Source organism: Capsicum annuum, chromosome 12, assembly GCF_002878395.1.
Source record: "Capsicum annuum cultivar UCD-10X-F1 chromosome 12, UCD10Xv1.1, whole genome shotgun sequence".
Taxonomy (NCBI): Eukaryota; Viridiplantae; Streptophyta; class Magnoliopsida; order Solanales; family Solanaceae; genus Capsicum; species Capsicum annuum.
Genome location: NC_061122.1, coordinates 223,988,977 through 224,014,579, shown reverse-complemented (window position 1 = coordinate 224,014,579; position 25,603 = coordinate 223,988,977). Strand labels below are relative to the sequence as shown.

General features: G+C 37.7%; 1 pseudogene; it reads right to left on the bottom strand.

Moving 5' to 3' along the window:
* LOC107876716 overlaps positions 1–25,603 on the bottom strand; it is a 73,631-nt pseudogene that overhangs the window by 18,412 nt on the left and 29,616 nt on the right.

Here is a 25,603-nt window from a genome sequence, read left to right as displayed (position 1 = left end):
AACTCTATTCAGGCCATCCTATAGGAATAGAAATGGGCTTGGTGCCCAGCTCAACATCAATAGAAAAGTCAATATCACAATCCAAAGTCATACCAGGAAAGTCAGTAAGAAAGACATCCATAAACTCACTAGTAATACAAATCGAATCCAATGAATATGGTGAATCAAAACTAATATCAAGAATATAGACCAAATAAGAAAAATATTATCGCTCTACCAAGTGATAAGCCTGAAGAAAATATATGACTCTCTTATGACCTGAATAAAACACACTCTTCAAAGTTATCCTTGGCACACTAGACGGAGCTAAAGTTACGATCTTGGCATAATACTCTAGAATAGCATGATATGGAGCTAACCAATCCATACCCAAGATGACATCAAAATCTACTATATCTAGGATATTTAGATCTACCCAAATCTCACGACCGGCGAAAGTCACAACCCAAGATCAGTGCACGCTAACATGACTCAAACTGGGGCATTGTCATAATGAGCATCCCAAGTTAAACCAGGACCGAGGATAACCCCTGATACCCAACTATCCAAACCAGCTGATAACCATACTATAAACTAATCCATACATCCCATATCAAATGAGTAACAAATGTATATATATACAATCCAAAATGAAATAGAATAATCATAAATCAAATATAGTCAACCAGTATCATCCCCAATTTCAATGCCAATTCTAAGGCTAACATCACTAACAACACCGCCCATACCAACCCATAGTAGTTCTACAAAGCCTCTAGCCAAAAGAAAAACAATACCTGGTCAGGACATGCCCCCAACCATAGCCAAAACCAATACCCATAAAGTAACCAAAGTATGTAAAGACATCTATAAATGAAATGGAGCCTTCCAGAACATGAAAGCTCACCACTTTAATACAACCAAGATAATCCCAAATCCGATCACTAAGCAGAAGGAGAAGAACGATTAGTTTCTGCATCACGTGGGAATACATCCGCCCGAAAATGGGTTACCGAGTGAACGCTAGCAAGTACTCAGTATAAGGATAAAATAATGCTAACCTTTAAAACCAAGTAAACTAACTATATGCATTTAGAACCATATATATTTATAATCTATGCCAAGAAAAGGAACCGAGTTTAACATGCATTTAAAATCATTAACCTGGGTATGTGTAGCTTAAATGTCCTAGAACCATCCATGGGTTATATGGGTCCAGTGTTACCCCCTGAATGGGCCTCGATGCGTGTAGCCGCACGAATAAAATTTAATATAAGAGTAGGGTATTCCCAAGTACCCTTCGCTTTCTATAATACATATATATAAGTGTACTTAGGGGATTCTCGTATACCCCATAAGTATCATATATGGTCGTCATGACCAATCCTCATGTTGGCAAACATAAGTTTTCAGTGTCCGTCTATTAGATTCACACCTTCCATGGTTAGCTATCACACCCTGCCATTATTTCCCTATTAAAACCCTTACCATTTAACCAAAATAACTATTTTCTTTATTATTAACTAAGGCTATTAGAAGTGGTATCGTTATACCGACTATAGATCATAAGCAATATCCTTAGCCATCCTATTTAAACTATAAGGGATTCCCATGTACCCATAGCTTATATTATCAAGTTGACTTGGGGGAATTCCAGGTATCCCACAAGATGTTCACTATTATGTTTGCTTGGGGGATTCCCTTATACCCCATAAGTATTTTCAATTAGACCACCCATAAACACCAAGACCTTACCATTTTAACCATTCCAAACTATTTAAACCATTTATATCATTAAGGGTTCCATTACCAAGTTGTACCATTCAATAGTTCCATTAAAAGTCCAATAATTTAGTAAAAGTATTCTCATAGGCATTTTATCAAAGATGTAGGGGGTACAGTATTTCAAAAACCAAGTACCAATTGTCTAATTTAACCATTCCAATGCAACCAAATGTTCAAAACATAATTATAACACAAAAACCATAAAGGACATGGGAAAATCATAACCAACCATTATAACCAAAACCCCCAATATATATTTGAAAGCCCAAAACCATACAACAATTATGCTATGAAAACAATTCACAAAATATGCCTTTAGTTGGAACTAACAATGAGGGAGAAGTATCTTGCCTTAGATTACGTAAAAGATGAGAAGAAATCACCCCTTATGAGCCTCAATTGACCACCTTAAAGGAAACTCTAGGTTTTGCTTAACTCAAGAGCCTTGAGAGATTTTGAGAGAGTTTCTAAGTATTTAAGATTAGAATAATAGGGTAATTGATATCCCAAAAGAGTTATAAGTCATGGGGTCCTAAGGGGTATAAGGTGAAATGTCCAGATTACCCCCAACTTAAACTACTTAAAAATCCTGCAGGATGGTACGACTGCTCCTCCTAATCTATATCCTAGGGTAAGAGTGGTACCCACCACTCGTATCCCAAGTAGAACCTAAACCCCCACATTGACCTACACACGACTCAAAAGTACTACTCGTACCCAATCATACGATTGGTACCCATACAACATACCCTAGCAGAATCAAGAGTAATTGACACTGTCCAACATACGAGTTGGACTATACCACTCATACCCTATCTCACAACCCATGGTAAGCCACCCATACTTAGATCCAAGTAGAGTTACTAAGTTTCAGATTAAGTGATAAAAAACCTCACCCTACAACCCATCACCTACCATATAAATCATACCCACCCAAGTCGTACCCATTGCAAAATCTCAACCACCCAACACCACCATCACTGGACAACATACGACTGGATTACCTGACCTGTATCTACACCATACAACTAGTATGGTGAGTCGTATGATGTCTAGAGAGTCCAAAACCTAGGAAATATTAAGGATCAAAACCTAAGGTATTTCAGTCTCCCCCACTAGGATCATTCATCCTCGAATAACGAGTAAGGTAGTATATGCACAATTTACACCCCTAGATGCCTTTACTCTTACCCTTACAAAGGTAAAAAATACAGATGCATGGAAGTCAACCTTTTCTTTAAAATGTTTGAAAACAAAGATGTGATCAAGACACATACCTTTTACACGAATATCCGAAGCAGAAAAAAATATGGATACTTGGACTTCGTGTCCTCTTTTGCTTTCTATGTAGCCTCTTCCACCTTATGGTTCTTCCATAGAAACTTAACCGAGGCCACATCCTTGGTTCGTAACTGGTGAACCTGCTGATCCAAAATCTCAACCGAGATCTCTTTATAAGATAGAGAGTCTGAGATACCCAATCCTTCCAAAAGAATTACCGATGAAGGATCACCTATGCATTTCTCAACACGGAGACATGGAATGCCAAATGAATGGAGCTCATACTAGAAGGAAACTCTAACTTATATGCAATATTACCAACCTTCTTAAAAATCACATAAATACCAACATACTGGAGACTCAGCTTTCTATTTTCCTAAACTGCATTACTCCTTTCATGGGAGAAATAGTTAGAAATACCTTATTCCCGACCTAAAACTCTAAGTCCCTATGCCTTACATCTGCATAGGACTTTTGGTGACTTTGGAAAGTTGTAAGCCTATCCCAAATCACCTTCACCTTCTCTATAGCCAAATACACCATATTCGGGCCAAACATATCCGCCTCACTAAGCTTAAACCACCCTATAAGAGACCTACACCTCCTACCATTCAATGCCTCAAAAGGATCCATTTTAATGCTAGAACGGTAGCTATGTTGTAAGAAATCTATACAAGAGGTAGATGATGAACCCAATTACCACCATAATCAATAAAATACTGTAATACTCCAAAAATCCAAACCAATGTTAGCATCATGTTTCAAGCTCATACATAGTATATTATCATTCTTTGATAGTTTTATGAGTTAGTTTGAGGTATATTAAGGCCCCAAATAACTCCAAGCTATTTTGATTGAAATTTTGATAAGAATATTGCTTTAGTAAACTTCAAGCGAGCATATCTTTTATTATACTCAGAATTTTCCAGCTCAGGATCTACCAAGTTGTAGGAAATTGAATTAGCTTTCCAACGATACTAATTTTGGGAAAATGCGATACTTAGGTGAGAAGTTATGACATTTTTAGTGCAAAATAGTAGCCCAACGCGATAAGGCCGCGTCGCGGTAATGACTAATTTCACATTCGTCCTTTTCTAATATTTCACCATGATAAGAACTGCATCACGCCAAAGGGTATTTTTGCAATTATCATATTCTAGTGAGGCACCGCAATGGAGCCGCATCATGCCAAAGTTCCTGTTCCCAGTTATCCATTTCCAGTGATGCAATATAATAGCACCGCGTTGTGTCATTGGGCAAAATGGGGATTGTCAACTTTCTAGTGGCCCGACGCGATTGCACTGCATCACGGTGAAGCTAAAAATTGGGATTGTAAGTTTCGTGACTTAAATTCTAGGGATCGTTTGGTCTTTTTCCCATGACCCCAATTCATGAAAAATACCGAATTAAAGCCCCAATATCCTTTTAGGTTATTATTTCATTAAATTTCTCCCAAATCAAAAGTAGTCTCTTTCAAGGAAAAACCCTATACCTCAAGATCAAGGTCAAATCTCAAGAATTCACCATCAATCCTCACAAATTTATAAACCAAAGAATGTTAGGTGTTCATCCATGGAGTCCAAGTATCCAATTCTAAATTCAAAATTGTGATCTTTACAAGTTACCATAATTTTAAAGTGTGATTTTAACCATGTACCTCCATGATTTTTTATTCTCTATCATGTTTATACGAAATTGATGTTAGTATTAAACTCTATGCATTTGAATAATGTTATTCACTGATTCAAATCATGAATAAATGATATTAATGTTAAAATCATGTTATTACTCCAAGTTTTATGCTATTCCCATGCTTAGCTTAAACTATGCATTACATGTGTTTGATGAAATACCTACAAGACTGAATTTTGACAAATACTTTCATATTAGGTCCTCTAATTTTAGCACTATTTTACTATTATGCTATCGACTCCTGGAGGTTATGAATACCCAAAAACTTAGTTGTTTATTTTGTCTCAATATCTTAGAATAGTTTCAAAATATGTTATGAGCTTTATCAGATTAGTCAATCATCACAATCAGTTAAACTTAAAACAATTCAGTATTCCGAGTCAGTCCAGTTGGGAGTAGGATTTAGCACCGAGTGAGTGCAGGGATGATGGCTTCCCTATCAGATAGGCATAATCATTAGTATTAGTCCCTGCACTCAAAAACTACGTAGCCAACATAGGATATGAAGAGTCACCTATTAGTTTAGGTTTGACTACCTCACAGGGGTCACCTGTACATTTAGTCTTAACACTCTTAGTACTTTGGGATAGCATATCAGTGGATCCATACAGCCAGTGTTAGTACCCATGGCACAGTACTGACACCCTTCCAACTGGGTTATGGGTTGGACCCCAATTAGATTAGATTGGGGCATGTTAGTTAGATGATACCTCCCATTTTCTTAGTCTAGTAATCAGCTCAGTAATTCAATTTTAGTTGCATGACCATAGCATACAGATATCATTATTCAGTTATCAGATTTTAGTATTGCAGTTTATAGATTATACTCAGAAAATGTTTTATGCTTGGTCATATATCCTTATTATTTACAGATTTTATGTATTATGTTCAGTATGTGATGCTATACATATTCAGACAGTTATTACTCATGTCCATAAAATATGTATATCAGCCTACCTCATTTAAAATACCAGTGAATTCAAAGTACTGATCGCATACTCTTTTCTTGCACTATGATGTATTATATCATATGTTCAAATACTCAATTCCTGAATCACGCGTAGACCTTCCAGATTATCAGCCGCAGTAATGGTGAGTCCTCATATTTTGCGAAAAGACTATATTTAATTTTATGCTTTAAGCTTAGTAGTTAGTTGGGGCCTGTCCCATCAACTCTTATTCAGTCAATTTAGAGGCTTTCAGATATTTCAGATAGTTAGTCAGTTCTTAGATTTCAATTGTAATTGTTAGATGTTTTATCAGTATTATTAGTTTGGTTTATAGATTTTATCAGATTTATTGATTAAAATCTTATGGAATTCCTTAGTTAAATTTTGCATATGACCTTGTTTTATTAGTTTTACTTAATGCTCACAGCAGATACCAGCTCATGGGTTCGCTTGTGATCGCTCGGGACTGTAAGCACCGTGTGGCACCCGGGGTGTACTCTCAGGGCATTACAAACTTAGTATTAGAGCCTAAGGTTTTAAAGTGTCCTAGGATGTTTGAAAGTCGCATCAAGTAAATTCTTGTGCATGGGTGTAAAATTCGCCACACTTATGGAAAAGAGGCTACAAGGCATTTAGGAAAAGTTTCTTTTTTTCAGTGCTCATGTCATGCCACTAAGTGTGATGCTCATGTTAAACTCTCTATCTAATCTATTGTTTCTTCAATTTATAGTACATGCCTCCCAGAAAAACAACCGAAAGAAGAAACATAAACCAGCCAACCCCTTCGCCCGTTCAAGAAGATCCCCTGAATGAGCATGTTTCTCATGCAGAGTTCAAAGATGCATTTAATACTCTAGATCACTCTGTAGTGGCTCATAATTCTCACTCAACAATTGGTTTGCCACCTAGTGTCCAATACTGCCGCAGCTAGGATTCAGGACTTTACTCGAATGAACCTTCCTCTATTTTTATGATCCAAATCTGAAGAGGATCCATAGGAATTCTTAGAAATGGTCAAGAAGGTAACAAATACTATATGGGTAACATCTAGTGAGAGGGCTGAATTAGTTGCCTATCAGTTTCAAGATATGGTTCATAAATGGTTCAAGCATTCAAAGGTAGATAGAGGCGCAAACACAAGGCCAATAGAATAGGAAAAGTTTGCTACAACCTTCTTAGATAGATTCTCCTTATTGGAGCTGAGAGAGGCCAAGGTGTTAGATTTTATCAATTTGAGGTAGGTAAACATGAGTGTGAAAGAGTATTCCCTCAAGTTTACTCAGTTAGCTAGGTATGCTCCTTATGCGGTAGTTGATAACAGGTCTAAGATGAGCAAGTTTGTGTCTGGTATATCTAGCAGTATGGTTAAGGGGTGTAGGACTATAATGCTGATTAAGGAGATGGACTTGTCTAGGTTGATGGTCCATGCTCAACAAATTGAGGAGCAGAAGACTAAGGAGAGAGAGAAGAAGGAAAAAAGGCTAGAATGAGTAGCTTTAATTTGAATCAACCAAGGTTAAAAGGTGGTAACCATCCTCAATTTCATTGCAAATCTTTAGTCGCATATCTGTTTTCAACTAGTGCCCTAGTACCCAAATTCAGAAATGATAATCAGGATAGGGCGCCAGGCTTTAAGTCCCAAGGAAGTGTTAACAGTGGTCATACAAATCCTCTTAGCTAGAAAAGTGGTAGAAGCCATTAGAGTGAGTGTAGAGCTGGTAGTGATGTATGCTTGGGTGTGGTAGGCTAGGACAACGGATTTGGGAGTGTCGGGTAGTTGCTCAAAAAGGTCGGGATTTATGCCAATAGGACCAGTCCCATCAGTTATCAGTTCTAACTGGCCACCCGACTCAGTAGGGTGTCGCTTCTAGTGCTACCAATGGTTAGTGTCCAAATAGATTGTATGACCATCAATCTCGATAGGTTTAGAAAAATTCTCCTGATATGGTTACTGGTATGTTATAGGTCTTTCATTTACATATTTATGCTTTATTAGACCCTAGAGCTTCTCTTTCTTTTGTAAACCCATATATAGCCGTCAACTTTGGAGTCAGTCCCAAAATCCTAGAAAATCCTTTTTTAGTGTCTACCTCAGTAGGTGTCTCTATTGTATCCGGGCAGGTATACAGGAATTGTTAGGTCATAATATCTTAGAAAGTCACTTCAGTAGATCTTGTGGAATTAGAGATGGCAGATTTTGATGTTATTCTCGGCATGGATTGGCTCTACTCATGCTATGCTTCAATTGATTGTAGAAATAGAGTAGTTCATTTTTACTACAGCTCTTAGGGGTCAGCTTGATTTGTACCTTAGGGCGAGGAGAATGATAACCAAGGGGGGTATTTATCATCTAGTCTGAGTCAAAGACTCTAATTTTGAGACTCCTAACCTTGAGTCAATTTCAGTAGTGAGGGAATTTCTAGATGTTTTCCCTGAACATCTTCCCAAAGTTCCTCCCGAAAGGGAAATTGACTTTGGAATAGACCTTCTTCCAGATACTCAGCCTATCTTTATTTTACCATACATTATAGCCCAAGCCTAACTTAAAGAGTTGAAAGAATAGTTGAAATATCTCGTAGATAAGGGATTTATCAGGCCCAACATCTTCTCGTGGGGCGTACCAGCCCTATTTGTGTGTAAGAAAAATGGTTCTTGATACACCCAAATTGCAACTCTGAGTAGAAAGTGGAAGCGATCGCTGTAAAATATAGAACCCAACTAGGTTGGGTGTCGAATCCCACAGGGAATACTGTGCTCACTAAGTGTTGTAATCATTATTAGACTGTTGATCAGAGGTTCCTAACAAAAAAAGGGGGGGTTTTGGGTTCTAATTTGTAAAATAATTAATTTTAACAAGAGTATTCCAACTAATGATTCTCTTTGTATTTTGATAACTTGATGAGATTAAACAAACCAGGGTTATGGTCACTAAAATGCTAGCAACATTTGGGTTGTGAATCGTTTATGAGTTCCGCTTAGCAAATTCAATTGCAAGAAAGGTTGAGTCCTATTCTTTAACCCTTAGTTTCTCAACCTAAGTGGATAGATTATCCTCTAATTCTCTCAAACTTGAAGGATGCATTATATTTCAACCCATTTCTTATGTAAGCTAATCCTGTCATTGCATTTGCTATTACTCTAAAGGTTAAAGCCCTTAGAATTCATGTAAATATTTTTTTTCCAACAAACACTTTCCTTTCAGACAAGTGTTGTTCTAGGGCTCACTCTTCAAGTTTGCAACCAAGAAAAGTCATGAAATTGAAGAAGGGTTTATCCAATGTCATTGAATTATAGAAGTTAAATTGATTCCGAACCCATAGATGTGTTTCACATAAAGGATCCCATAACCCTAGTTATGGGATCTTAGCCACAATACTCCATAGAAGAAGAAGTCATTCTTGTATTATTCATAAATAGATTAAGAATTTACTTACAAAGAATCCCAAGAATCAGTTCTGCAATCTTCAATAATCAATTGTTCAATGCTAAAGTACTCCCAGATCAAAAGAATCCCTAAAGTACTGGGTTACAAAGAGTTTCAATAGAAAATAAAACTTGTAAAATAAAGAAAAAATATGCCTTCTTAACCCTAAAATTTTGTATTTATATGTTCCCAGCTATAAAAAGAATTTAAAATTTAAAAATAGAAAAGCTGCATCCCAGTTAATGGTCCATATAGAGGACCATCAAAGAGTTGATGGTCCATCATCTTGTTCGTCACTCATTTCTTCCAAATAGCAATTTTTAGATAAGATCTGACGGTCCACCTGGTGGTCCATCGCATGACTGACGGTCCACCACATTAATCATCATTGAGTTCCTCTAGAGAGTGGTTTCTGGATAAGCATTAATGATCCATCTGGTGGTCCATCGCATGACTGACGGTCCACCATGTTGATCGTCATTGATTTTCACTGAAAGGTGATTTTTGGATAAGGGTTGACGGTCTATCTGGTGGTCCATCGCATGACTGACAGTCCACCATGTTGATCGTCACTGAGTTCCTCTAAAAGGTGATTTCTGGATAAGGGTTGACGGTCCATCTGGTGGTCCGTCACATGTCTGACGGTCCTTTATGTTTTCCATCACTCAAGGCATTTTTATGGTAGGTTCTGGATCGCCTTGACGGTCGACCTGCTGGTCCGTCGAAAGACTGACAGTCCACCATTTTGATCGTCAAACTCACTTTTCTGGTACTTTTTCCAGCTTTCTTCTGTGGTTATCTAAATTCACTGAAAACACTAAAAACTTTATGAAATAATACTTTGGTTGCCTAAAAACATACAATTTCCCGAAGAAAATAATGCTAACTATTTTGTAATATACCAGAACATCAGTTCTCTTAGAATGTGTACCGACTATCGTTAGCTGAACAAAGTCACAATAAAAAAAGTATCCACTTCCCAGAGTTGATGACTTATTCAACCAATTTCAGGGTGGCAATTATTTTTCTAAGATAGACCTCACATCCGGCTATCATCAGCTCAGAGTCAGAGAATATGACATTTTGAAAATAGCTTTCAAAATTCGGTATGGTCACTTTGAATTTCTAGTCATGTCCTTCGGTCTCACCAATGCCCTAACAGTCTTTAAGGACTTGATGAACCAAGTGTTCAAGCAGTACTTGGACATGTTTGTCATTGTCTCCATTGATGGAATCGTTGTTCACTAAATTCAGTAAGTGCAAATTCTGGCTAATATCAGTAGCTTTCCTTGGATATATTATTTCCAATAATGGCATTAGATTCGATTCTTAAAAAACCAAGGCGGTAAAAAACTGGTCCAGACCCATCTCTCTGTCAGATATTAGGAGTTTCTTGAGTTTGGTTGGCTCTTATCGATGGTTTGTTTAAGGATTTTCATCTATTGCATTCCCCATGTACAGGTTGGCTTAGAAAAAAGTTACATTTCAGTGGTCAAATTCTTGTGAAAAGAGTTTTTAGGAGTTGAAGACTCGAATCACTACATCCGCAGTTTTGATATTGCTAAATGGTTCAGATAGGTTAGTTGTGTACTGTGATGCTTCAAAAGTTGGGTTGGGATATGTTTTGATATAGTTGGGTAAGGTTGTTGTCTATACCTCTAGACAACTTAAGCCCCATAAAAAGAATTACCCTACCCATGATCTTGAGTTTGTAGTTATTGTGTTTGCCTTAAAGATTTGGAGGCACTATTTATATGGGGTGCATGTTGATGTGTTCACAGATCACAAAAGCCTGCAACATATTTTTTCGCAGAAGCATTTAAATCTGCGCCAGAGGAGATAGTAAGAAATGCTGAAAGATTATGATATAAGTATTTGTATCACCCGGGCAAGACCAATGTAGTGGCAGATGCCCTAAGTAGATTGTCTATGGGTAGTGTTACTTATGTTAAAGGTGATAAGAAGAGGTTAGTATGAGAAGTTCATCAGCTTGGCATATTAGGTGTTTGTTTGGATAATTCAGCTATGGGTAGTGTTTGGGTTCAAAATAGCTCTGAATCTTCTTTGGTTGGTAAAGTGAAAGAAAAGTAAGACAGGGATCCTAGTCTAGTAAAGTTGAAGGAGTGAGTCAGAGATCATAAAGTAGAGGTTTCCTCCTAAGGGGAAGATGGGGTGTTGCGTTGCCAAGGTAGAATGTGTGTGCCGTGTGTGGACGATTTGAGACAATAAATTCTTACAGAATCACATGGTGTGCATTACTATATTCAAAAAGGGGCCATGAAGATGTACCGCAATCCGTGGAAATCTATTGGTGGAGTGGGATAAAGAAGGATATTATAGAGTTTGTGGCTAAGTGCTCTACTTGTCCGCAAGTTAAGATTGAACATCAGAAGCCAAATGGGTCTATGCAGGAGTTTAGTATTCCCACTTGGAAGTGGGAGGTAGTGAACATGAATTTTGTGACAGGTTTGCCTCATACTCATCAGCAGCATGATTCAATTTGGGTCATTATGGACAAGATGACCAAATCAGCCCATTCCTTGCCAGTCCATACTATCTTTTTAATTAAGGACTGCCAAACTCTATCTCATCGAGTTAGTTAAGTTTCATGGTGTTTCGTTATCTATCATCTCAGATAGAGGTACTCAGTTTACCTCTCACTTTTGGAAAGCTTTTTAGAAGGGTCTTGGTACCCAAGTTCACCTCAGTACAACCTTTCACCCTTAGATAAATGGTCAAGCAGAAAGGACCATTCAGACCCTTAAGGATATGTTGAGAGCATGTATAGTCGACTTTAAGGGCAGTTAGGATGATCACTTGCCTTTGATTGAATTCGCGTATAATAACATCATTCTAATATTCAGATGGCTTCATTTGAGGCTCTATATAGAAGGAGATGTACATCTTTGATTGGTTGGTTTGAAGTGGGAGAAACCATGCTAGTAGGGCCTGACTTGGTGTTTGATGCTTTAGAGAAAGTTTAGTTGATCAGAGAGAGACTTAAGGAAGACCAGAGCCGATAGAAATCATATGCAGATATGAGGAAGAAAGATCTTGAGTTTGAGATTAGTGATTTCATATATCTGAAGATCTCTCCCATGAATAGAGTGAAGAGGTTTGGTAAGAAAGGGAAGCTTAGTCCTCGACATGTTAGCCCTTATAGTATTTTGAGCCATTTCAGAAAGGTGTCTTATGAGATTGAGTTGCCTGCAGACTTAGCATCAGTGCACCCAGTATTCAATATCTCTTTGTTGAAGAATTGTATTGGTGACCTAGCTGTAGTTGTTCCCTTAGAAAACATATGTTCAAAACAGTCGTTCCTACGAGAAAATTCCAACTGAAATTCTTGATCGACAAGTTAGTAGACTAAGGAACAAAGAAGTTCCCCTATTCAAAGTTCTTTGGCGGAATTAGTCCGTCGAGGGATCCACTTGGTAAGTGTAATACCCCAAAAAAAATCCAAACCAATATTAGATACATGTACCAAGCTCATGAATAGTACATCATGGTTCTTTTATAGTTTTATAAGTAGGTTAGATGTATATTAAGGCTTTAAATAACTCCCAGGTATCAGACGAATCAAAACATTCCTTACCGATTGAATTCTTGAGAAGGATATTGGTATAGTCAACTTTAAACAAGAATATAACTCATTATACTTGGAATTTTTGAGCTCATGACATACCAATAGATAGATAATTGAATTAGCTTTCCAACGATACAAATTTTTCCTAAATACGATATCGAAAAAAAGAGTTATTCCTATTTTACTCCATCATGTCAGGCTGGAAATAGTGTGATGAAATTTGTGGTAGCTTACAACATTTGTGACACCCTATCACGAAGGCCGTCAGCCTTAGGAAGAAACCAGATCCTAAGTGACGACATTCGTGGTAGCTTACCACATTTGTGATACCCTATCACGAAGGTCGTCAACCTTAGGTAGAAACCAGCTCCTAAGTGATGACATTCATGGTAGCTTACCATATTTGTGATGCCCTATCACGAAGGTCGTCAGCTTAGGCAGAAACCAGATCCTAAGTGATGACATTCGTGGTAGATTACCATATTTGTGATGCCCTATCACGAAGGTCGTCATCATTAGGCAGAAACCAGCTCCTAAGTAACGACATTCGTGGTAGCTTACGACATTTTTGACACCTTGTCACAAATGTCGTCAGACTTAGGTAGAAACCATCAATTCTAGCTCCTGTGTGACAATATTTTTGACGAATTGTCACATTTTTGATGCCTTATCACAAATGTCGTCAGCTATGATTTTCAGCATCTGGGAATTTATTTCATAAGGGTATTTTTATCTTTTCCTTCACCTTCCACGACTTATAACCCTAAAGAGGCGTAATTTTTCCTAGTTTTCTTCAGCTAAGCATCTTAAAAACCCTCTCTTACACTCTTAACCACAAGATTAGGGTTTTCTTTCAAGATCATCTCCTCAAGAGCAAGCCTAAGGAATTCTTCAACAACCCTCAGACACATTAGATCTCTTTCAAGATTTAATCACTAAGGTATGCATAGTGTTCATCTATGGATCCAATCCATTAATAGAGCTCAAGAACCATGTTTTAAATACTACTTTGTGAACTTTTTGTTGTGATATGAGCATGTACATGTTGATGATTATTGTTTAATTTTCAAGATGATATCTAGAGGTGTTTTCATGGAATATATATGCTTGTTAGTTGAAAACTATGAACCTTAGATGGTGTAAAATGACATACCTATGCATTAAAGAATGCATACAAGGTGTTCGATAAAATGCTTAGGACAATAGAAATTCATGTTTATATGGTTCCATGATGTCTAAATGACAAGTCCATGTTAGCTATATACCTTACTATGAATTCCATGCTTTTCATGTGTTGCTATTGTTGTGGTATAAAGCATGTATGATAATGGAGATATACAATATGCACATGAAATATAGCTATGCACTCCATACCATGCTTAATATGTTGAGGAACTATATGATGTACAATATCCTCTATTTATGATAATGTGAATTGTGGACTCCAATCTTATGATCAAGTCAGTCATGTTGTGTCAGTTTTCTTCCATAGCTGTGTGCCTATAGCCATGTCATGCTTCACGATATACAAAATCAAGCCATGATTTAGTAGAATTCAGTCAGTCATGTGACTCAGGAAACCTCATGGTCTCGGTCAGTTATAAGATATCAGTAGTATTCCATCAGTCAGTGGAATTCAGTAAGTTCCACTTATGTACCACCAGTTAAATCATGTTCAGTCTCTTCAGATAGGAGTAGGAGTTAGAACCGAGTGAACCCAAGGATGGGAACTTACCTGTATATGAGGGTGTGATTCTTAGTAGTCATCCTTGCATTCCAGAACTATATAACCAGCATAGGTTGAGACATCACAGCCTGTTATATGAGGGTAGATGAGGTAGCTTAACCTGTTATATGAGGGTTCCTACCATTCTCACAAGAGTTACCTGTTATATGAGGGTTGCTCATATGTTGTCCTTACCAGTGGTGCGGTATTGACACCCTTCTATTCAGGGTAGAGATTGGACCCCATCTTATCCATAATGGCATATATGGGGCATGTCGGTTAAATAACTACCTCCCATAGTTTCAGAATTAGTCTCAGTAAAAGAACTCAGATAGTTCTTCAGATATCAGTATACCAGGACTATCAGATATAGTCAAATTCAGTTGTAGTGTAGAACTCAGATAGTTCCATCAGATTTAAGACTGTCAGATATAGTCGCCCATATTATTAGAATTACAGTTTTAGCCATGTCGGTTATTAGTAAACCATGTATTAGCGTACAGATCTAGCTATCACGTACTCACGATCTTAGTTACTATATATGTATGTTTACACTCTCACGTTCATATCAGTCAGTCAGTTAGTATTATTCATGCATGTAAACCCTTTTGCATTAGCCTGTCTCACTCATATACTCAGTACTCTAGTTGTACTGACACATTTTTCCTATTGTGCTTCCTTTCATGTTACACCATAGGTTCAAAGTCATGAGATCCAGATCTGCAGTAGCATCCAGCCGCAGAGTTGCAGTGAGTCCGCATCCATTCGAGGGCGATATTATTTTATTTCATTTATTATTTCAGCTCAGCTTTGCTAGACAGAGTTAGTTGGAGACATGTTCCTTCAAATCCTTATTCATACAGTACTTAGAGGCTTTTAGATTCAGTATTCAGACTTATGTTTAGATTTGATTTAGTTTTCAGTTATTTTGGGTATCTTTCACCCATATGGATGTTATCTTTTGACAGATCCTTTATTCGGTTGAATCTATGGCCTACAAGTTCATGTTTTCTATATTATTACGATATATATTGTAGTGTACGGGTACAGATATCAATCATGGGTTAGCTTGTGATCCTTCGGGGTCATAAGCACCGTGTAGCATTTGGTTTAGTAAAATCGGGATATTACAAACTTGGTATCAGAGCCTAAGGTTCAATAGATTCATAGGAAGTCTGAAAGCCACATCTAGTAGAGTCTAGTACATGGGTGTGTTGCGCGCCACATTTATGTACAGGAGGCTATGAGATGTTTTAAGAACAGTTCCCTTTCTTCAGTATTCATGTCGTGCTTGTAAGCATAATTTTAAGTCAGTCTCTTATTCTAATCCACGTCAGCAGATTTAGATAAGTTGAAGATGACTAATTTTGATGTCATTCTTGGCATGGATTGGCTTCATTCCTGCTATGCCACAGTCGACTGCAAGAACAGGATAGTTCAGTTTTGGTTCCTGAATGAGCCTGTCTTAGAGTGGAAGGGTAGCACTTTATCTTTCAGGGGTCAGCTTGTTTCCTACCTTCGGGCAAGGAAAAAGATTTCTAAAGGGTGTGTGTATCATCTCATGCATGTTATGGATTCCAGTTCTAAATCTCCCAATCTCAAATCAGTCCCAGTGGTTAATGAATATTTAGATGTCTTTCCCAAAGATCTTCCAGGAATTCCTCCTGAAAGGGAAATAGACTTCGGCATAGACCTTCTCCCAAATACTCAGCCTATTTCTATTCCGCCATACAGAATGGCACCAGCAGAACTTAAGGAAATGAAAGATCAGTTGAAGGATCTCTTAGATAAGGGATTCATCAAGCCCAACGTATCCCCATGGGGTGCGCCCGTCTTATTTATGTGCAAGAAAGACGGTTCTCTCAGAATGTGTATTGATTACCGTCAGCTCAACAAAGTCACGGTCAAGAACAGGTATCCGCTACCTAGGATAGATGACTTGTTTGACCAACTTCAGGGTTCCATTTAATTCTCCAAGATAGACCTCAAATCAGGCTATCATCAGCTCAGAGTTAGAGAATGTGACATTCCGAAGACAGCTTTTCGTACTCGGTATGGTCACTTTAAATTTCTAGTCATGTCCTTTGGTTTTACCAATGCCCCTGCATCTTTCATGGACTTGATGAAATGGGTGTTCAAGCAGTACTTGGACACATTCATCATAGTCTTCATAGATGATATTCTGGTCTACTCTCGCATAGAGCGTGTTCATTCAGACCATCTCATAATTGTTCTTAGACTCTCAGGGATCACCAATTGTCTGCCAAGTTCAGTAAGTACAAATTTTGGCTAAAATTAGTAGGATTCCTTGTCCACATTGTTTCTGGTGATGGCATTAGAGTAGATCCTCAAAAAACCGAAGCGGTAGGAAACTGGCCTCGCCCTGTCTCTCCATCAGATATCAAGAGTTTCTTGGGTTTGGCTGGCTATTACCGATGGTTTGTTGAGGGATTTTCTTCTATTGCATCTCCTATGTCCATATTGACTCAGAAGAAGGTCAAGTTTTAGTGGTCAGAACCTTGCGAGAAGAGTTTTTAGGAGTTGAAGACTCGACTCACCTCAGCTCCAGTTTTAGCACTTCCCGACAGTTTTGATGGATTCGTAGTATATTGTGATACATACAGAGTAGATTTAGGTTGTGTCCTCATACAGCATGGTAGAGTCATAGCCTACGCCTCCGACAGTTAAAGACCCATGAGAAGAATTATTCTACTCACGACATTGAGTTAGTAGCAGTTTCTTTGCCTTAAAGATTTGGAGGCATTATCTATATGGTGTTCATGTAGATGTCTTCATAGATCATAAGGGCCTTCAGTATGTCTTTTCCCAGAAACATCTCAATCTTTGTTATAGAAGATGGTTAGAGCTCTTGAAGGATTATAACATGAGTGTCCTTTATCATCCTGTCAAGGCCAATGTAGTGGCTGACGCACTCAGTAGACTGTCCATGGGTAGTATTTCCCATGTTGAGGATAGTAAGAAGAAATTATCTTAGGAGATTCATTAGCTTTCCAGACTAGGAGTTCGCTTAGTTGAATCTTCAGAGAGTGGTGTATGTGTTCAGAGTAGTTCAGAGTCATCTCTAGTTTTTGAGGTGAAAGAGAAGAAAGACAGGGATCCTAGCCTTGTCAAGCTAAAAGAGTCAGTGCAAAGTCAGGAAGTAGAGATTTTCTCCTAAGGGGGAGATGGTGTTCTTTATTGTCAGGGTCGTCTGTGTGTTCCCGGTGTAGATGACTTGAGGCAGCTAATTCTTGCAGAAGCGCATGGTGTGCGATACTCTATTCATCCAGGGGCAGCTAAGATATATACTGTGACTTGCGGGAGATCTATTGGTAGAGTGGGATGAAGATGGATGTTACAGAGTTTGTGGCTAAGTGCTCTATATGTCAGCAGGTTAAGATAGAACATCAGAAATCTAGTGGTTCCATGCAAGTGTTCACTATTCCTACTTGGAAGTAGGAAGAAGTGAACATGGACTTCGTGACCGATTTTCCTAGAACATGTCATCAGCATGATTCAGTTTGGGTCATTGTAGACAGAATGATCAAGTCAGCTCATTTCCTTCCAGTTCGTGCCTCTTACTCAGCTGAGGATTATGCCAAACTCTTTATCAGGGAGTTGGTCAGATTACACGGTGTTCCACTATCTATCATCTCAGACACAGGTACCTAGTTCACTTTTTATTTCTGGAAAGCGTTCTAAAAGGGTCTTGGTACCCAAGTTCATCTCAGTACAACATTTCATCCTCAGACAGATGGTCAAGCAGAAAGGACCATTTATACTCGAGAAGACATGCTAAGGGCGTGTGCAATTTATTTCAAGGGAAACTGGGATGACCACTTTCCTTTAATTGAGTTCGCATACAACAACATCTATCACTCCAGTATTTAAATGGCTTCATTCAAAGCTCTCTATGGTAGGAGATGTAGGTCTCTAATCGGTTGGTTCGAAGTTAGTGAGGCCGCAGTCATAGGTCCTGACTTAGTATTTGATGCCTTAGAGAAAGTTCAGTTGATCAGAGAAAGACTCTGGGCTTCTCAGAGCCGACAGAAGTCTTATGTAGATGTTCATAGAAAGGATCTCAAATTCGAGGTCGATGACTATGTCTATCTCAAGATCTCTCCCATGAAGGGAGTGAAGAGATTCAGTAAGAAGGAAAAGCTCATTCCCCGATATGTCGGTCCCTTCAGGATTCTCAGTCACTTTGGCAAGGTACCTTATGATCTTGAATTTCCTTCAGATCTAGCCTCAATTCATCCAGTCTTCCATGTCTCTTTGCTCAAAAAATGGATAGGTGAACCAGCAGTTGTAGTCCCTATTTAGAGCATTGACATTCAGAATAGCCTATCTTATGAAAAGATTCCAGTCAAAATCCTTGACTATCAGACTCATAGGCTGAGGAATAAAGAAGTCCCTCTAGTTAAGGTTCTTTGGCAGAATCAGTCCATGGAGGGAGCTACTCGGGAAGCAGAAGCAGACATGCGAACCAAGTACCCTCATATTTTCTCCGATAATTCAGACCTAGCTCGAGGAACCATTTTCCTTAATCTTATTTAGTTACATGTTCAAAATTCCAGTATAAAATTGGTATCAAGTATCAGTGCATAGATTATCATGCATTCATGAGTTCAGCTTATCAGTCATGCATCAGATATGCATGTTCAATTGAGCTATATTCAGTTTAGAATTCAATTTAGTCCTAAAATCATGTGCCAGTTAAGTATGATCAGTGTATACATCATTTTATCTTTTCTCCCCTGTCAAGCAGTCATCATTCGAGGACGAATGTTTCCAAGGGGGAGATATTGTAATACCCAGAAAAAAATTCAAACCACTATTAGATCCATGTACCAAGCTCATGCATAGTATGTTATGATTCTTTTATAGTTTTATGAGTAGTTTAGATGTATATTAAGATTTCAAATAACTCTCAGCTATTAGACGAATTAAAACATTCCTTACTGATTGAATTCTTGAGAAGGATATTGGTATAGTCAACTTCAAATGAGCATATCTCTCATTATACTTGGACTTTTTGATCTCATGACCTACTAACAAATAGATAATTAAATTATGTTCCCGTATATACCAATTTTTCCTAAATCCGATATCGGAGCAAAGAGTTATTCCTATTTTACTCTATCATGTCAGGCTGGAAACAGTGTGACAATATTCGTGGTAGCTTGCCATATTTGTGATGCCCTATCACGAAGGTCGTCATCCTTAGGCAGAAACCAGATCCTAACTGAGGACATTTGTTGTAGCTTACCTCATTGATAATGCCCTATCATGAAGGTCGTCATCCTTAGGCAGAAACCAGCTCCTAAGTGACGAAATTCATGGTAGCTTACGCCATTTGTAACGCACTATCATGAAGGTCGTCAGCCTTAGGCAGAAACCAGCTCCTAAGTGATGAAATTCATGGTAGCTTACCATATTTATGACACCCTATCATGAACGTTTTCAGCATTAGGCAGAAACCAGTTCCTAAGTGGCGACATTCGTGGTAGCTTACCACATTTTTGACGCCTTGTCACAAATGTTGTTAGACTTATACAGAAATCATCAATTCCAACTCCTGTGTGATGAAATTTTTGACAGCTTATCACATTTTTGATGCCGTAACATAAATGTCGTTAGCTATGATTTCAGCAACTGAGAATTTATTTCATAAGGGTATTTTGGTCTTTTCCTTCACCTTCCATGACGTATAACCCTAAAGAGGCATAATTTTCCCCATTTTTCTTCAGTTAAGCATCTTAACAACCCTCTCTTACACTCTTAACCACAAGATTAGGATTTTCTCTCAAGATCATCTCCTCAAGAGCAAGCCTAAGGAATTCTTCAAGAACCTTCAGAAACATTAGATTTCTTTCAAGATTCAATCACTAAGGTATGCGTAGTGTTCATCTATGGATCCAATCCATTCATAGAGCTCAAGAACTATGTTTTAAATACTACTTTATGAACTTTTTGTGGTGATATGAACATGTACATGTTGATGATTGTCGTTTAAGTTTCAAGATGATATCTAGAGGTGTTTTCATGGAATATATATGCTTGTTAGCTGAAAACTATGAACCTTAGATGGTGTAAAATGGTACAAGTTATGAAACACACCTATGCCTTAAAGAATGCATGCAAGGTGTTCGATAAAATTCTTAGGATGCTAGAAATTCATATTTATATCGTTCCATGATGTCTGAATGACAAGTCCATGTAAGTTATATACCTTAATATGAATTCCATGCTTTTCATGTATTGCTATTGTTGTGGTATGAAGCATGTATGATAATAGAGATATACAATATGCACATGAAATATAGCTATGCACCCCCTACCATGCTTAATATGTTGAGGAACTACATGATGTATAGTATCCTTTATTTATGATAATATGAATTGTGGTCTCCAATCTTATGATCAAGTCAGTCATGTTGTGTCAGTTTCCTTCCATCGAGTCCTGGGGGTATTTGTACCCAAAAACTATAGTTGTGTACCTAGAGCCATGTCATATTTCATGATATACAAAATCAAGCGATGATTCATTAGAATTTAGTCAGTCATGTGACTTAGGAAACCTCATGGTCTCAGTCAGTTATCAGATATCAGTAGTATTCAGTTAGTTAATGGAATTCAGTAAATTCCACTTACGTACAGTCAGTTAAATCATGTTCAATCTCTTCAGATGGGAGTAGGAGTTAGCACTTAGTGAACCCAAGTATGGGAACTCATCTATATATAAGGGTGTATTCTTAGGAGTCATCCTTGCGTTCCAGAACTATGTAGCCAGCATAGGTTGAGACATCGCATCCTGTTATATAAGGGTAGATGAGGTGGCTTAACCTATTATATGAGGTTTCCCACCGTTCTCACTAGAGTTACCTATTATATGAGGGTTACTCACATATTGTCCTTGCCAGTGGCGCGGTATTGACACCCGTCCTGTCAGGGCAGAGATTGGACCCCATCTTAGCCATAATGGCACATATAGGGCATGTCGGTTAAAGAACTACCTCCCACAGTTTCAGAATCAATCTCAGTAAAAGAACTCAGATAGTTCTTCAGATATCAGTATACCAGGACTATCAGATACAGTCAAATTCAGTTATAGTTCGGAACTCAGATAGTTCCATGAGATTTAAAACTGTCAGATACAGTCGCCCATGTTATCAGAACTATAGTTTCAGCCATGTCAGTTATCAGTAAACCATGTATTAGCATACAGATCTAGCTATCAAGTACTCACTATCTTAGTTACTATGTATGTATGTTTACACTCTCACGTTCATATCAGTCAGTTAGCATTGTTCATGCATGTAAACCCTTTTGCATTAGCCTGCCTCACTCGTATACTCAGTACTCCAGTTGTATTGATGCATTTGCACTATGGTTCTTTATTTCATGTTACACTATAGGTTCAGAGACACGAGCTCCATATCAACAGTAGCATCCATCCATAGAGTTGCAGTGAGTCCTCATCAATTCGAGGGCGATATTATTTTATTTCATTTATTATTTCAGCTAAGTTTTGCTAGACGGAGTTAGTTGGAGATATATTCCTTCAACTCCTTATTCAGGCAGTACTTAGAGGCTTTCAGATTCAGTATTAAGACTTATGTTCAGATTTGATTTAGTTTTCAGTTGTTTTGGGTATCTTTCTCCCATATGGATGTTATGTTTTGACAGATTCTTTATTCAGTTGAACCTTATGGCCTACATGTTCATGTTTTCCATATTATTATGATATGTATTGTAGTGTACAGGTACCGATATCAGTCATGGGTTAGTTTGTGATCCTTTGGGGTCAAAAGCACCGTGTAGTATTTTGGTTTAGAAAAATTTGGGCATTACAAGAAGCAGAAGCAGATATGCAGAACAAGTACCCTCGGCTTTTATCCGCAAACTCAACTTCAGCCTAAGGTAATAATCTTTTTAGAATTTCTCTTTTCAATGCTCGGTTTCAGCTGCATATCATTGTTTTGCACGCACAGAAACAGTTCAGTCATGTGTCATATTTATACTCAGTCATGCAATCATGTTTTTATCATGTATATTCTAAATGTAATCTTATTTACTCAGTGTTTTTAGCTTAATCAGTCATATTCTAGGATGAATGTTCCCAAGGGGGAGATATTGTAATACCCCAAAAATCCAAACTAATGTTAGCATCATGGATTGAAATTTTGATAAGAATGTTGCTTTAGTCAACTTCAAGTAAGCATATCTTTTATTATACTCAGAATTTTCCAGTTCAAGGCCCACCAAGTTGTAGGAAATTGAATTAGTTTTCCAACAATGTAAATTTTTCCCAAATCTGATACTCGGGTAAGAAGTTTGGCACTTTAAGTGCAAAACAGTAGCCCAACGCGATAAGGGTACATCACGGTAATGGCCAATTTCACGTTCGTCCTTTTCCAGTGTGTCACTGCGATAAGCACTGCATCGCACTAAGGGATATTTTCACAATTGTCACTTACCAGTGAAGCACCGCGATGGCACCGCATCGCACCAAAGTTCCAGTTCTTAGTTTTCCATTTCCAGTGGAGCAACGCGATAGCACCGCATTGCACTATTGGGCAAAATGGGGATTGTCAGCTTTTTAGTGGCCTGACGTAATTGCATTACATCGCAGCGGAGCCAAAAATTGGGATTGTCAATTTCGCGACTTAAATTCTAGAGACCATTTGGTCTTTTCCCATGGCTTTGGTCTTTTTCCATGACCCAAATCCATGTAAAACACGGGATTACAGCCCCAATAGCCTATTAGGTCATTATTTTATTCAATTTCTCCCAAATCAAAAGTAGTCTTTTTTAAGAACAAACCTTAGCCCTCAAGATTCAAGGTCAAATCTCACGAATTCGCCATCAATCCTCACAAATTTATAAACCAAGGTAGGTTAAGTGTTCATCCATGGGTTCCTTTCACCCATGGAATCCAAGTATCCAATTATAAAGTCAAAATTGTGATCTTTAAGAGTTACCATGATTTTTAAGTGTGATTTTCACCATGAACCTCAATGAATTTTGATTCTTTATCATGTTTATACGAAATTGATGTTGGTATTAAACCCTATGCACTTGAATAATGTAGTTCACTGATTTAAATCATGAATAAGTGATATTAATGTTAAAATCATATTATAACTTCATGTTTTATACTATTCCCATGCTTAGCTTAAACTATGCATTACAAGTGTTTGATGAAATGCCTACAAGAATAAATTTTGATAAATTCTTTCATATTAGGTCCTCCAAGTTTAGCGCTATTTTACTATTATTGCTATCGAGTCCTGGGGGTTATGAATACCCAAAAACTTAGTTGTTTATTTAGTCTTAGTATCTTAGAATAGTTCCAGAATATGCTATGAGCATTATCAAACCAATTAGTCATCATAATTAGTTAAACTTAGAAAAATTCAGTGTTTCGAGTCCATCCAGTTAGAAGTAGGATTTAGCACCGAGTGAGTGCAGGGATGACGGCTTTCCCTTCAGATAGGCAGAGTCGTTAGTAGGAGTCCCTATACTCTAGAACTACATAGCCAGCATAGGATATGTGGAGTCACTCATAAATTTAGGCTTGTCTACCTTGCAGGGGTCACCCGTCAATTTAGGCTTAACACCCTTAGTCCTTCAGGACAACATATTAGTGGATCCACACAGCTAGTGTTAGTACCTGTGGCACATTACTGACACCTTTCAAACTAGGACTACAGGTTGGACCCCGATTAGCTCAGATTAGGGCATGTAGGTTAGATGATACCTCCCACATTCTAGAGGCTTTCGGATATTTCAGATAGTTAGTCAGTTCTTAGATTTCAGTTGTCATTGTCAGATATTTTATCGGTATTATCAGTTTTATTTATAGATTTTATAAAATTTATTGCTTAAAACCTTATGCATTCCTTAGTTAAATTCTGTATATGACATTTTGTTATTAGTTTTACTCAGTGCTTATAGCAGGTACCATCTCATGGGTTGGCTTATGGCCCCTCGGGACTATAAGCACCGTGTGGCACCCAAGATGTACTCTCGAGGAATTACACATACACATGAAGCATATCCTCCAATGACTGAATAGACCTTTCTGCTTGTGCATCCATTTGCGAGTGAAAAATAGTATTCAAACTAACCTTAGTCCTCAAACCTTTTTGAAACGTCTTCCAGAAATAAGATGAAAACTGCATACCATAATTAGGGATAATCAAAATAGGTACCCCATTGTAACACCCCAAAAATGGGCCCCGAGACGTCACACGATGCATAGGGTCACAAGTGATCCCAAGCTAACCCTTCTACTGGCATACTTACAAACAACCGAATAAAATACATAAATCTAAATAAAATCAGCGGAAATATAAAACTTCTCTGAACTTGATCAATAAAAATCTAAAATTACAAAAATACAATGCTGCTTTTACCAACAAAACTAAAATTTAATACATTAACACCACAGATTGTCTATGAAGCCTCTACTAGTATTGACTATAGGTAGCCGGGTCGTGACTCCCAACTATCCCAACTCAATACGACTAAATAAAGAAAATACAATACTTCTCAAGCTGTATAACTGACTCGAGCCCTTGAATCAAAAGGATTCATCACTTGCTGACTGGAAGCTACGGACTGACTGAATATGGTATATTCGCTACAACTTGTACCTACATTATGAGACAATGTATCACATAGACATATATGTGGATCAGTACTTTGAGGATGTACTAAGTATATGGGGGTGTATGCAATATTTAAATAATATCATCAATCGTTATAGAAATCATGCATGCTGATATAAATAACTCACATAGCTTGAGCAAAAACTGAAATCCAAATCTCATAAATTATGAATAAGGAAGCATGTAGTATAAATCTTGTGAGTCATTACACCTTATTCTAAAATCTGTATCCTCTTCTTGTTCTCAAATTTTGTTAACTGGATGAAATCTTAAAATAATAACTTTCAGAACATACATTTTAATCTTATGAAAATAAAGGACTTCTTTTGAAACATAAGAATTATAGCACTTTAGGAAACTTAGGACTTGGGACTCAAAGACTTGGGAACTTTAAGACCGTAACACTTCTAGAGACTTTGGGACTTAAAACTTTGGAAATCTTAAAATATTAACTTTCAAAATAAATACTAAGACTTTAAATCTATAAACTATTTAATGAGTAGG